The sequence below is a fragment of the Leopardus geoffroyi genome, chromosome E3 (genome assembly GCF_018350155.1).
Source record: "Leopardus geoffroyi isolate Oge1 chromosome E3, O.geoffroyi_Oge1_pat1.0, whole genome shotgun sequence".
NCBI lineage: Eukaryota > Metazoa > Chordata > Mammalia > Carnivora > Felidae > Leopardus > Leopardus geoffroyi.
In genome coordinates this window covers 27,561,509-27,575,393 of record NC_059340.1, presented here as the reverse complement: position 1 = coordinate 27,575,393, position 13,885 = coordinate 27,561,509, and the positions used below count along the sequence as shown (strand labels likewise).

The 13,885-nt window shown below is 42.2% G+C and overlaps 1 long non-coding RNA gene across 2 annotated transcripts in view; it reads right to left on the bottom strand.

Annotated features, from left to right (window-relative positions):
* The window catches only part of LOC123588855, a 120,974-nt gene that overhangs the window by 73,844 nt on the left and 33,245 nt on the right, over positions 1–13,885 (bottom strand). For both annotated transcript variants that reach the window (XR_006708038.1, XR_006708039.1), the window contains exon 2: positions 5,486–5,589. This is a non-coding gene — a long non-coding RNA (uncharacterized LOC123588855). The remainder of the gene's footprint in view (positions 1–5,485; positions 5,590–13,885) is intronic.

Sequence of the window (13,885 nt, the reverse complement as noted above, 5' to 3'; positions counted from 1 at the left end):
AATCCTGCCCCTCCCCCCACCCTGCACCAGAGGGTTGATGAGAAGACCAGAATAAATCATAGGAGATAACACACTTGAAGCAATCTCAAGAGTGTTATCCCTTGCTAAGAGTGAGAGCTGATACTATTTGTTCCATTAATAAGTGAGGTACATTGAAGCATATACTTCAAATGGGCTAAGTGGATAGCCCATGAATTATATCTACCTAAACTGTTTAAAAAAAAACAAAACAAAACCAAGTGAACTATAAAGAAACTCTTCAATAAAGGTCCAGCTACTTATGGTCTAAAGGAGACACAGAATCACAGAAGGACACGGGCTTTGAGATCAGAGAAAACCTGAGCACATTTGAATCTCAACTCACTTCCCTGGTAACTGTGAGATTTTAACTCTCTAGGAGATTTGTTTGGTTTACTCAAATGGAACACAGAATTTTTTTAAATTGCTTTTCAGGATCATTATATAACACATAATGAATCTGCCTGCCATGTAATCGGTGTTCAGAAATAACTGTTATTCCTGTGTTATCTTTTCCTAAGAAACATGGCCTTCCTGAAGGTGATGGTGTAGCCCAAGGGCAGCCTGACGTAGGAGGAAGAGAAAGAGGTGGGAGAAAAGGGGGTTGGGCGGGGAGACCTGGTTTTGTATTCACAAATACTCTTTTCCCAGAAACAAGCCATTTATCAAAGTACGGGGAGTCTCGTTTACTGTCAAAACACAAGGGCTAATTACATTTGAAGAACAATGGACTACAAGAGCAAAAAAGACAGGGCCTGTTCAATTAATGGGGAGAGAAGGGGGGGGGGTCTCTAGCATACAATATTTTGGACATCAGATGGGAATGGTTTAATTAGCCACTGCTACAGACTTTGGATCGTCTGTTGTTCTAGAAGCCATTAGTCATCTGTAGCTTTTAAGCATATCATTTAGACTCCCCGTTCAACAAATACTTTTTGAGCACCCGGTACGTGTCAAGCACTGTGCTCAACACTGGAGAGACACCGCGGTCTGGCAGAAGACAGACAGCTTGGCCCAGTAATAGGAGTCTCCAACTTATTAGAGGTCTCCAACGGAGTTCTAGTCTTATCCAATGCCATACTTCTCTCCTATCTTCCATATCTCAGTAAAGCCTCTCCATCTGTCTGACTGCTCATGACAAACACTAGGGAGTCATCTGTGAGTCGTCTCCTTCTATTAGACCCATTCTGTTGGTTCTGTCACCAGAATAGCTCTTGATGCTCTCCACGCCTTTGTAGGCACATGGTCACTATCCTGGGGCAAGGCACCAGCTCCGTAAGAGCAACTCTTAAGAAAAAAAAAAGAGTGTGTGTGTGTGTGTGTGTGTGTGTGTGTGTGTTTATTTTTTGTCTATGCCTGCTTCCCATTGCAACCCAGGTAATGTTTTAAAATGGTGAATCAGAGGGCACCTGAGTGGCTCAGTCAGTTTAGCCTCCGACTTTGGCTCAGGTCAGTATCTTTCAGTCCATGAGTTCGAGCCCCACATCGGGTTCTGTGCTGACAGCTCAGAGCCTGGAGCCTGCTTCAGACACTGTGTCTCCCTCTCTTTCTGTCCTCCCCCACTCACACTCTGTCTGTCTCTCTCTCTCTCAAAAATAAACATTAAAAAAAACCTTTATAGCCAAAGTATGGAAAGAGCCTAAATGTCCATTGATGGATGAATATGGATAAAGAAGATGTGGTGTGTGTGTGTATATATATATATGTACATGGCAGGCAGATTCATTACGTGTTATATAATGATCCTGAAAAGCAATTAAAAAAAATTCTGTGTTCCATTTGAGTAACCCAAACAAATCTCCTAGAGAGTTCAAATCTCACAGTTACCAGGGGACTGAGTTGAGATTCAAATGTGCTACATATATATGTATATATATATGTATATATATGTATACGTATATATACATACGTATATATGTACATATATATGTGTATGTATGTATATGTGTATATATATGTACATGTATATGGATTTACGTATATATGCATATGTATATACACACACACACACACACACACACAATGGAGTATTACTCGGCAATCAAAAAGAATGAAGTCTTGCCATTTGCAACTACGGGGATGGAACTAGAGGGTATTATGCTAAGTGAAATTAGTCAGAAAAAGACAAATATCGTATGACTTCACTCATATGAGGAATTTAAGAGACAAAACAGATGAACATAAGGGAAGGGAAGCAAAAACAATATAAAAACAAGGAGCAGGACAAAACATAAAAGACTCTTAAATATGGAGAACAAACAAGGTTGCTGGGGGGATTGTGGGAGGGGGGATGGGCTAAATGGGTAAGGGGCAAAGGAATCTACTCCTGAAATCATTATTGCACTATATGCTAACTAACTTGGATGTAATTAAATAATTGATTAATTAATTTAAAAAACACTTTAAAGTGGTGAATCACATCATGCCATTTCTCTGTTTAAAACCCTTCCCAGTCTTCCTGCTGCTTTTAGACTGGAACCCAGAATCCCTGTTAGGGCTGACAAGCTCCCACGTGGTCTGTCCCACCCAATCTCCTGATTGCTGTCGACACTCAAGGCCCATCAAGCCCTCTCTTGCCTCTGGCCTTCTGTCCTTGCTACTGCCTTCTGCACCTGCTCTTCCTCCATCCATTTCCTAGCCTTGTTCTTTCTCACCTTTCAGGCCTCTGTTGAAATATTACTTCCTCAAAAAGGTTTTTCCTGGCTTCACTCAGTGGCTTCCCCCAGTTCTTTTTAGCTCATCACCATATTTATTTGCTGCTCAGCACTCTCTCCATTGACAACCATCTGGCGCATTTACTGGTTCGTTGGACATCGTATTCCCACTAGTCAGTGGGTATCCTGACAGCAGGGACTTTGTCTACTCATGCGCAATTGTACTCCCAGTGCCTGGCACAGTGCCTGGCACATAGTACACCCTTCACAACTATATATTTGGGTTTTTGAGAGAGAGAGAGAGAGAGAGAGAGAGAGCAGTGGAAGGGCAGTGAGATAGAGATATGGAGAGAGAGAATCTCAAACAGGTTCCATGTTCAGTGCGGAGCCTGACACAGGACTCAATCTCATGACTGTGAGGTCATGACCTGAGCCAAGATCACGAGTGGGAGGCTCAAATGACTAAGCCACCCAGGCACCCCAAACTCTTAACAACTATTAATTGGCTCAATGAATGAAGGTGGCCATGTGCAGGGCAGTATAAGAGCTTAGGGGAGGACACAATTTTCCGGGGAGGATGGAGCTTTCAACAGAGATGTGCTGTGAACTAGGTTCAAAATATTGACAGGAGTTTTCTAGATCAACAAAGGCAGAAAAGCATGAGCAGGCTGAAGGGTAGAGGACTGAAAAATTGGGAGGTAAAATGCATCACAGCCACAAAGAACTACTGAACAGGAGCAAATGCACAGTCACTTCCAGACAGTGAAATTTCCAGCTAATTCCAAGCACAATCACCACCTCATTCATAGGGTGATGGAGGCAAGACGGTCGGAATAACCCCAAATCACAATCAAAACAAAACGAGAGTCAACTCTCCAATATCTGAGAGTAGGTGACCCTTACTTAAAACATGACAGAGTCCCGGGACTGCCCAATGGGGCTTACGTAGTGGCAAGTGATGAGCCTTATTTACTGGTCCCACGGTGTTGGGAAGCAAGGAGTCCATTATGTTGCTGAGCCTTATGGAAGGATAAGCCTTATGGAAGGATGTTCTGTAAACAGAGCATCTGTGATCCAGGCTGCGTTCTGCCCCGCTGCCCCCTGGGAACCAGCCATTAGTCCTTACTTAGCTCTTGCCTACATAGCAAGTCCCAGTGGAGGCATGAGCAGGTCTTGAGTCCTGCCTCCTTGTTAATCTGGTTAATCTGCAAACTGGCTGGTCAATCTTAGATAAATAAATGTTGGACACAAGGCTGGGGAGTGGCAAGAACTCAATGGTGCAGAGGCTGCACCATTCTGGAACATTTGGTACGCCGGAAGAAGTATATAGCATTCTATCCTTTTATCTGTGGGAGGACGTTAGGCAAGGGGGTGACCTAGATATGATACGAATAGGGTTCCTCTGGCCACAGTGCAGAACTCGGATTGGAAAAACAAACAAAGAAATACAAAAGCAGGTGACCTGAGAAATGAAGCATGGGAAGAAAGACTAGACTTTTGAGGCATATTTAGGAAGTAGAAATAAGAATTTGGGTGATCATTAGATGAGATGAGTAGACACGAAGAAGGAATCTGGGGGTAACACTCAGTAAGTTTATGTCACAGGGCAAATCTAGTGATTAATCAAAATAGGTAGCATCATCAAAAGAATATGTGGATTCAGCAAACTTTCAGTAGACTTTCTCGTTTTCACATTTTTTAAAATGTTTAATTTTGAGACAGACAGAGTGTGAGCAGGGGAGGGGCAGAGAGAGAGGGAGCAAGAGAATCTGACATAGGTTCTGTGCTGTCAGTGCAGAGCCTGGTGCGCGGTTTGGTCCCACAAACCATGAGATCATGACCCCAGCTGAGATCAAGAGTCAGACGCTTAACCAACTGAGACACCCAAGTGCCCCTCAGTTTTCACATTTCTTCTTGGACTTTCATCACTGCAAGGACTTTCTACACTACAAGGATTTCTGGTGGTGGATTGCATTATTTATCCACAATGATCTGCTGGTATTTTATCATTATTTTTTTAATATTTGTTTTTGAGTGAGAGAAAGAGTGGAAGTGGGGGAACGGCAGAGTGAGGGAGAGAGAGAATTCAAAGCAGCCTCTGCACCATCAGTGCAAAGCCTGACGTGGGGCTTGAACCCACGAACTACGAGATCATGACCTGAGCCGAAGTTGGACACGCAACTGACTGAGTCATTCAGGTGCCCCTATCCACAATTATTTGTATCCTGCTCTCTCTTGCCATGCTTCCCACAAGGTAGAGTATCATCGCCACCCTGTTGTCCTTAGGCTTGGTGGCCTGTGTTTTGATCAATAGAATGTGAGCAGATGTGACACTCCAAAGGGCGTAGCTATCTCCAAAGGGAGGTATAAACACGCTCCTGTGGTTTGGTCTTGAGCTTTGCCCACCATGAGAATCACATGCCCCAGAAGGTGGCTGTTCCCTGAGAAGACATGTGGAATAAGGCCAGGTCAGGACAGCTCAGGAGAATCCTGGGTAACCTGCAGCTCCAATGTAATATAAGCTGAACACTCACACCTCTGGGATGTGGAGTTGTTTGTTGCTGCAGGAAAAGGTGACCATGAAATTTCCAAAGTCTCAGTGACCACTAGCAAGTGATTTACCGTTTCTGGCTCCTAATTCCCTCACTGGTGAAGTTGTGCTAGATAAATCCAAACTCTTTCCTAGTTCAAAATTGTTTTGTTTTGGTTTTTAAGACTGTGTCACTGCTCCCGATTATAGCACCGTTTGTGGGTTCAAGAATTTCCACTCCCTCCTTCCAATCATATAGGTTAATTAGGCAACATCAACTTACCAAACTCCAGACTGGCGGTTAATGATGCCAAACTAGCACAAGATCAGACCAAAAAGTCCTGGGATAGTTTAAGCTGCTGCAGCAAAACTTCTATTCTGAAGACCCTGAGTTAAAAAAAAAAAAAAAAATCTATAGAGCACAAACCTGCCGCATTCAGCTGCTTCGGTTATTTATACGAGCATTTCCCGATTCAAATTGCATACTCAAATCAAATTTCCCTGGTTTATGCCTTCTTCAGCAATTACTTAAAGGCAGTTTACCTCTCTCTGGAGGAACATAGCAGAAAGGCCTATAGTCAAAATCTCGTTGACTCAGGGAGAGATAAACGAACTTCAGGCCTAGCACTGCACAAGTCACTTTGCCCACGGAAGTGAGTACTGATAGGCCTCCTGGCTGTTTTTCAGCCTCATTGATGGGAAGGCATTTTCTAAGGAGGAGAATGAGGTCCATGGAAATTGAAGGAAAGGGGTAAACATTGAGGGGGAAGGGGGAAGAAGGGACCACCTTCTCTTCATGGAATTCCTTGAGTGGGGGTAAGCTGGCTACAGCCTAAGGCTGTTCCACTCCAATGGGATTGACAGAAATCAAATGCGGAGAGGGAGACAGGGATCATTTCTGCACCAGAAATGTTCTGGGCCCTTGAAAATACACCCCAAGCAAGATGAACCCCGTTGCAAAACTATGCAATGTGCAAAATTTATCTTCATTGGACTGTCAACTTGTCCTAAATTCACTTTTCATCATTTGGAACGATTCCCTCATCCTTCACCAAAGAGGCATCATTTGTTCATTTACTCCAGGGAGGGCTCTCATTGGTTGGGCCTGGACCACCTGCTAATCCTCAGACCAGTAACGATGGCCCAGACAATGCAGAGTTCTGACTGGTCAGGTCTGTGTCATGTGCCCATTAACTCATTTCTCTAGTCACTAATTCTGTCTTATATTTCCTTCTCCATTCAGTTGCTCAGCTAGCTGGATCTTACCTTGATTTGCCTGCCTGATATCTATTGCCTTTTCTTTCAGTAATAGTATTCTGGATTTATTTAGGGAAATAGTTCCCCATGGTTCCCGCTACATACTGTAGAGGTGAAGACGCCCTCTTTTTCTATTTTCTCCATGCTAGAGTTAGATACAGGACACAGATCTGACCCATCAGAAGATCACATTGTCTGGCTTATGGCAATTGGTTTGAAGATGGACATGTGGCCCAAGCACAACCAATGGGTGGGGGGGGGGAGGGGTATCTCCCTGGAACCTCTGCTGAAATTACCAAGAAAAAAGAAGGGCAATTCTAATAGCTTACTGAGACTAAGTGAATCTAGACAGGAAACCTAAGCATAGATGAAATATTTCTAGTTAGAAAAAAATGTAGTGGAATCAATAGTCAGAGCTGTGATGTTAGTCTGGAATCTACCACTTACTAGGGTAGAAAACCTTGGCAATGAACTTGTCTCCTCATCTGAAAAATGAGGTTGACGATGACTGGTCTTGAGCGTAATAGTCCATGAATATGCCATACCCGCTCCCCCACCCAAGTGGCTAGAAGTAAAGAACGTTGAGATAGATGGTGGAGTTGTAAGACCCAAGTTCCCCAGACCTCTGAGTCACTGTTCAAGCAGTAACGAAGAGCCACCAGAACCACATCTGACTGTGGTGTGAAAGAGACACCCATCTTTGTTGTATTAAACCAGAAATGTGGGGTTTATTTTACTGCAGCACAGTGGAGCCTCGCCTGACTAACATAGTAATCATCGATTCAGTGATTCGCACATAGCTGCAAAGCCTACGATATGAAACCGTTTTGCCAAGATGTGACTTTGAATGGTGTGTTCTGAGGCACGTAGAAGGTAACAGCGAAAGCAAATGCTGTTGCTGTTGCCCAACATCTATTTCCCAAACATTTCAGTGGCTTGTGGGAATGGGAATATTTGAAATTGGGACTGTTCCTAAAGTCCCAGTAAGTATTGGGGTTATGAAATCCCAATGCGTCACCAGGGAAAGATAAGGGCCAAGATATCAACCATAGGAAGGGGCCAATCTGGACACACCATCCAAGTTAAATGGCATACTGAAGTAGGCAGGCAGAGGTAAGTCACATTAAAAAACTATAAGCACCTAGAAAGAAAAGATAAATGAAGAAACTTGGATGATAATATCCACCGTAATAGAGAAAATATAGGCATAGTGATTGAAATCATGAGCTTTGGAATTAGTTTAATGCAACAAGTATTAAATGCAAAGATTCAATGCAGTGGGGTTTGAATTCCATTTCTGTTCCTTGACTACTTGAACAAGTCGCTTTATCTCTTAGCCCGAATTTTCTCATCTGAAATATGAGGATTAAGAGAGTCCCCACCTAATGGTTTGCAATAAGGATGAAATTTAACGATCCATGTAAAGTGCTTAGTACACAGTAAGAACTCAATAAATTATCATAATGATATTATTGGCATTGCACAGTAATGAGTGGACAAAGAATGATATCTAGAGGAGACGAAGGAATTAAAGGAGAAGGATGATGGTATGGTAGTTGGGGTGGGAACCAAGGGCAACAACCAATGAACAAAGAAAGGGGCAGAGAGGAAACAGTAGAGACAAGAGGATACACAAGAAAAGAGGCCAAGAGCTGGCATCGCAGAAGCAAGACTGAAATCCCCAGCAGAGGGGAGGAAGGGGGAATGAGAGAGAATGTACCAGAAAGAAAAAAGAAACTAAGAAAGTGAAAACAGGCTTTACGCCAGTAGTGTGCAAACCCCAGAAAAAGGAGGAGCGATCCAAGTGGAGGGAAAGAATAGAGACGGCGATAAGAAGGAGCAAGAAAACACAGGATGTCAAGGCAGGAGGGCTAAGAGTTCAAAGGAAGCCTTGAAGGATTAAATAAAAACACAGAAATGTAAGAGAAGCACAGCTTAGACTAGAAACAGGTGATAGAAATAGCTTTACAACACAGAATGGGAGGAAAAAAACCGAGAGTGACTACACAGGTATCTGAATTCCAAAAAAGTTTCAGGTTCCAGAATTTTTTTTCATTCACTTTGGCACAAATTCATTTGGCAGCAAAAGTGGACTTGAGCTGACATAGGGTTATTTATATCCTTTATTTATCCCACATCCCACTTAGCATGAACATTCAAATATTTCACTGCAGTAATGAGCTGATCATGAAGTGTTATCGCAGACACTGCTGGCGTGTGTGTGTGTGTGTGTGTGTGCGCGTGCGTGCGTTTTATGTGGGGGGGTGTATGGTATATACATCACATTATGAGTCTAATTTCCATAGCATTCCAAATTCCAAAACACACACGGCCTCAAGGTTTTCAGATCAGGGTTTGTGGGCTTATACTGGAAAATACAAGACTGGATATGAAAAGAGAAACTTGTATCTGATAACGAAGCTGATGAAAACTACCATTTCTTTAGTGTTTGCAACATACCAAAGGCTGGATATGCACTATCTCATTTAATCTCCACAATATATCAGGTCCCATCTTATCTTTCATTTGTAGACATGGTAAGGGAGACTCAGAGAAGGGACTTGCCAAAAGTTTCAACACAACTGGAAAAAAGAAGAAATGGGGATTTGAACCCAGCTGTGTGACTTCAGAACTTGCCCATTTAACCTCCCCCCATTAACTGTAAGAATGGAATTAAGCATTTCTTGAGCCCTCAGCATAAAAGAGCCATTCCTAGATGTGATCTTGCATAATTTTTATCATAAGTCAGTAAAGATCTATCATTATTCTCCATCAAAGGAGCTAAGTAACTTATCCAAAGTCTCACAGTTAACTGATCTGATACCAAATCTGTTATTCTCTCCATTCATTGTGACAATATAAAAACGAGCTTGTGACAGTCTTGTTCAAAGGAACAGACAGAATAAAGCTGGGGAATCGCTGTCTTTGGAATAAAGATTCTCCAGGATGAAGTCATGGTGCCCAGGCATGGTTGTGGAGCAGGGAGAACTTTGGTCCCCATAATCTCCATCTGCAACCCCCATCCCTTTAAAAAAAATTTTTTTAATGTTTATTTATTTTCAAGAGACAGTAAGAGAAAGAGTGCGAGTGGAGGAGGGACAGACAGAGAGGGAGACACAGAATCCAAAGCAGGCTCCAGGCTCTGAACTGTCAGCACAGAACCCGACATGGGGCTTGAACTCACCAACTATGAGATTGTGACCTGAGCCAAAGTCAGACATTTAACCGACTGAGCCACCCAGACGCCCCTTGATATGGACAATTGGCATTTTCTTACTTTGTAGAAATGTAACTCTAGTTCAAATCTTCCCTCCAACTCAACTCTTAAGATCATCCTTTATAGAAATCCTGAAATTAGATAGCAGAAATACAAGTGCTAAAAAGCATGTCCTAACACTGGACAAACATTTCCCAGCAGGGTAAAATATATAATAAAAACAAATGAGGGGATAAAACAGATGATGGTAAGATAATGAAAATTCAACAGGAAATGAAGAGTGAATTCTGTGGAAATTCTATCAACTGTGATAATGAGAAAGAATCTGCAAATGCTCTTCATGGTTTTACAAAACTCTGTAAGGCTCAGATCAACAACAGGTGATACAAAACCCAAAGAACTGGGTCTTTTTGTGGCCTCCATGATGCCAGAGTTTGATCTTGAACAGTCACTCTAACTTTTCTGAATTTGATCAAACGCCCTGTTTCCTGCAGCAAAGGAATTCTTAGCTATACTGTATACTTGTGTGTGTGAGTGTGTTCTCATGTGTGTGCACACAACACACAAGAGGAAACATTGTCAACTTTTATATTTTGTTAATGTTTCCAATCAGGCAATGTGTGGAACATTTTGAACATGATTTTGAGAGCATGTTTATCTGTCTGAACACTCCAAAACAGTACATTTGCTTCATGCTCTAAAAATAGCAGCATCCACTTCCTTCTGGACATGTTTGCCAAGGCAAAATATTTTGTCTGTGAAGATATGCCAGTTCCAATGTTCTGAATGTTTCTTTTGGTTTCAACAGTTTGGCAACAGTGTCTTTAGAGAGCCTGATGGGGATATCAGTCAGGATAAGTTAGTTGAGGCTATGATAACAAACATGCCCAGATCTCACTCACTTAAAACAACCAAGTTTAATTTCTTGCTCAAAATCCATCCCATGGTTTGTTTGGGGAGGCTCTGCTAATCTTAATAAATTTGGGGTAGGCTGACAGAGCGGCCACCATCTTCAACACTGTCAGCTGCCATGCCAGGGAAGGGCTAAGATCCCTGGAGGGTCTTAGACCAAACACTTCTGCTGGAAGTGGCAAACATTACTTCCACACATCACTCATTGGTCAGGATGACGTAGCAGGTCTCACCCGGCCACAAGAGGCCAGGAAAAGTATTCCAACCATGTATGTGATAGTGGAGAGAAACAAATTTCTGTTGACCAGCAGTAATGACTACCACTTTCTGAACCAATGTGACCTGAACGCCACAGCAACCAAGCCTTGTCCGAGGCAGGCAAACAATTCAAAAGGGTGGTCTGAGACAAACAAGCAAGACAAAACAAAACCCAAGCCACGCTGTTTCCAAAGCGTATTTTGTAACTTTCACTGTACTTTGAGGTATAATTTGCAACTTACATTATAGATTCTATTCTACTTTATACAATCAGGTCGTGTGCAAGAATAGATTGCATAGTATTGTTCTTCACTTTTTCCTAACAAGGAAAAACCCCACATAACTTGTTTTTGCAAAACAATTTTTAGGGAAAGACGAAAAATATAGAATTTTTTAAATTTGCATCTTGGCATTGCATATTTTTAAGGCTGCATTTAGGGGGAAAAAAGAAAGTAACCTGAGAAAGGAACTTACATCCGACACCTGAAGAATTACAGGCATAGGCAAGGCAGGAAAAGAGGGAAGACACAGGAAAAAGGAGGGCTAAAAGGTGTCTGAAAGGCAACTTTACCAGTAACTGGATTGTCTCAAGCTACAATGGGCGAGGATGGACTTGGGAATAGATTTACTTTACATATAGTTGGTAAATCCAGACTCAGAAGTGGAAAAAAAAATCCCTTTCTATATTCTATGGCTATGCATTGACACCAGTCGATGTCCCTCAGGTTCTGAGCCCCTATCCCTGTCAGCTGGCAGGAAGTTTAGCCTCTGCTACTCAAGGCTGATACTGAGAAACTAATTTCAGGTTGCAGAGGGTACTAAAGTGTCTCCCCAAACAACAACCCACTTGCCTGCTGCCCAGGTCCCATCTGCTTCAGTCTCCGTGGCACCTTCGGTTCTAGGGGTTCTGTGGTTCACAGATTCCATGCAGGGAGTGAGGATTCTTAGAAGTCTAAGGGCACTCAGTCTCCCTGAGATCTTGTCACCTCCCAGGAATACTCTAGAAGGGCGGGGTTCAGTGCTTGCTGTTCACTAAACCTGGAGATCCCTCCCCTCCCAGTCTCTAGGAGTCTCTCCTTCCCACCCCACTGCTTCTCCACATACCCCTCTCGCTCTGGGACACGCAGCAGCAATGGACTCAACTTCTATAAAAAGAAGAAACCCCAGTGCTTTTAGACTGCTTCTGCTTATGATGGACAAAAACGCTGAATAATGAGATGACAGAGTATATTGGGGAAAGCAACACTGAGGGGGAGGAGACAGAAAGAAAAAGACCCTGAGGTGGGTGTGGAGACCATGTGACTCTAATGGAGTGAGTGAAGGAGAGAACAGTGGAAGGCAAGACCCAATTAGTGACTGAGTCCAGATTATGCAAAACCAAAAAATTCCCAATAATAATGACTACCATTTATGCAGTGCTAGCCAACTACACACTGGGGCAGTTCTAACTTCTCAGAAGATCTCTACAGAGTGGCATTATTAACTCCACTTCACAGGTAAGGAAAGTGAGAGCCAGAACAGAATGATTAATTGCCCAACCAAGTGGCAAAACCAAGACTGAAACTCAGGCAGGGGCCTCTAGGACATTAAACGCTACACCCTACTGCCTGTCAAAGCAAAACATCATAAAAAGGAAGAAAAGTCAAGAGAATAAGAAGACAAGCCACAGGTTGGGGGAAAATATTTGTAACACACATATCTCATAAAAAGGTAGTGTCCAAAATATACAAAGAACTCCTAAGACTCAACAAGAATCAGACAAAATGATTTAAAAATGGGCTGAAGAATAAATGTTGAAAAAAAAAAAAAAAAAAAGACCAAGGCTGCTTGGTAAAAAAAAAAAAAAAAAAAAAAAAAAAATGGGCTGAAGACCTGAACAGACATCTCACCAAAGAAAACATATAGATAGTAAATAAACACATGAAAATCCATTCCACATCATGTTGTAAATGAAAAAAAATAATGAGATACCACTTCAAACCTATTAACACGGCCAAAATTCAAAACAATGCCAACACTAAATGCTGGTGAGGATGTCATGCAATAGTAACTCCCACTCTTCGCTGGCAAGAACGCATAATGGTACAGTCACTTTGCAAGACAGCCTGGCATTTTCTTACAAAACCAAACACACTCTTACCATATGATCCAGCAATCGTACTCTTTGGTATTTACTCAAAGAAGTTGAAAACTTATGTCCACACAAGAACCTGCAATAAATGTTTACAGTAGCTTTATAAATAATTGCCAAATCTTGGAAATAACCAACATGACCTTTAGTAGGTGAATGGATAAATAAACTGTGGTACATCCAGACAATGGAGTATTATTCAATGTTAAAAGGAAATGAGCTATCAAGTCATGAAAACACAAGGAGGGATCTTAAATGCACTTTTACTAAATGAAAAAAGCCAATCTGAAAAGGCAACCTTCTTTAGGATTCCAACTATATGACATTCTGGAAAAGGCAAAATTATGGAGACAGTAAAAGGCAAGTAAAAGACGGTAAAAGTGGTTGCCAGAAGTTGGGGGAGGAAAGGATGAATCGGTAAAGCACAGAGGATTTTTAGGGTGGTGAAACTATTGTGTAGGATACTCTAATGGCAATACATGTCACCGCACGTTTGTCAAAACGCAAAGAATTTACAGACCTGAGAGTGAACTCTGATATAAACTATGGACTTTGGGTGATAATGAGGTGTTGATATAGGTTTATCAATTATAATAAACGTCCCACTCTAGTGCGGAATTTTGATAGTAGAGAAGTCTGTGCATGTTTGGGGCAGGGTGTATATGGGGAATCTCTGTATCTTCTGCAAACCTAAAACTGCCCTAAAAAAATCTATTTCAAATAATCATTGGGGCGCCTGGATGGCTGTCAGTTAAGTGTCTGACTTTGGCTCAGGCCATGATCTCACGGTTCATGAGTTCAAACCCCCTGTGGGGCTCTGTGCTGACAGCTCAGAGCCTGGAGCCTACTTCAGATTCTGTGTCTCCTTTTCTCTCTGCCCCTGCCCTGCTCACACTTTGTCTCTGCTA